The sequence below is a fragment of the Myotis brandtii genome, unplaced genomic scaffold (genome assembly GCF_000412655.1).
Source record: "Myotis brandtii unplaced genomic scaffold, ASM41265v1 scaffold187, whole genome shotgun sequence".
NCBI lineage: Eukaryota > Metazoa > Chordata > Mammalia > Chiroptera > Vespertilionidae > Myotis > Myotis brandtii.
The window spans coordinates 1,701,433-1,701,805 of NW_005356944.1; the positions used below are offsets into that span (position 1 = coordinate 1,701,433).

Consider the following 373-nt stretch of genomic DNA (forward strand, 5'->3'; position numbering starts at 1 on the left):
GGTCCCTTCCCCTGGGATCCCTAGCGAGCTCCAGGGGCGCTGATCCTAATGCCCGGCCCCCGGGTGGCCCCCCGGCCCTCGCTTTGTGCACCCCAGAATGTCACACTGCGCACCCGACCCTGCCTAACCCGCGCCTCCAGAATTCCATCCTGGGCACCCACCCACGTCTTCATGTCGGGCCCCGACTCTCTGCGCCTCCCAGAATGTCGTCCTGGGCACCTACCCCTAACCGCATCCTGGGTCTCCCAGGCCCTGCCTAGACCCTAAATGTTATTCTGTGAACCGGACAGCCATCTGGAAACACCAAAACTTCCTGCGGGGCCCCGAGCCCCCGCCCGGGGCGAGACGCTCCCAGGCCCAGAACCGTTCCTCT

At 66.0% G+C, this 373-nt stretch overlaps 1 protein-coding gene across 1 annotated transcript in view; it reads right to left on the bottom strand.

Moving 5' to 3' along the window:
* EFEMP2 (EGF containing fibulin-like extracellular matrix protein 2) overlaps positions 1–373 on the bottom strand; it is a 12,452-nt gene that overhangs the window by 6,696 nt on the left and 5,383 nt on the right. The gene's annotated exons all lie outside the window — the stretch shown is intronic.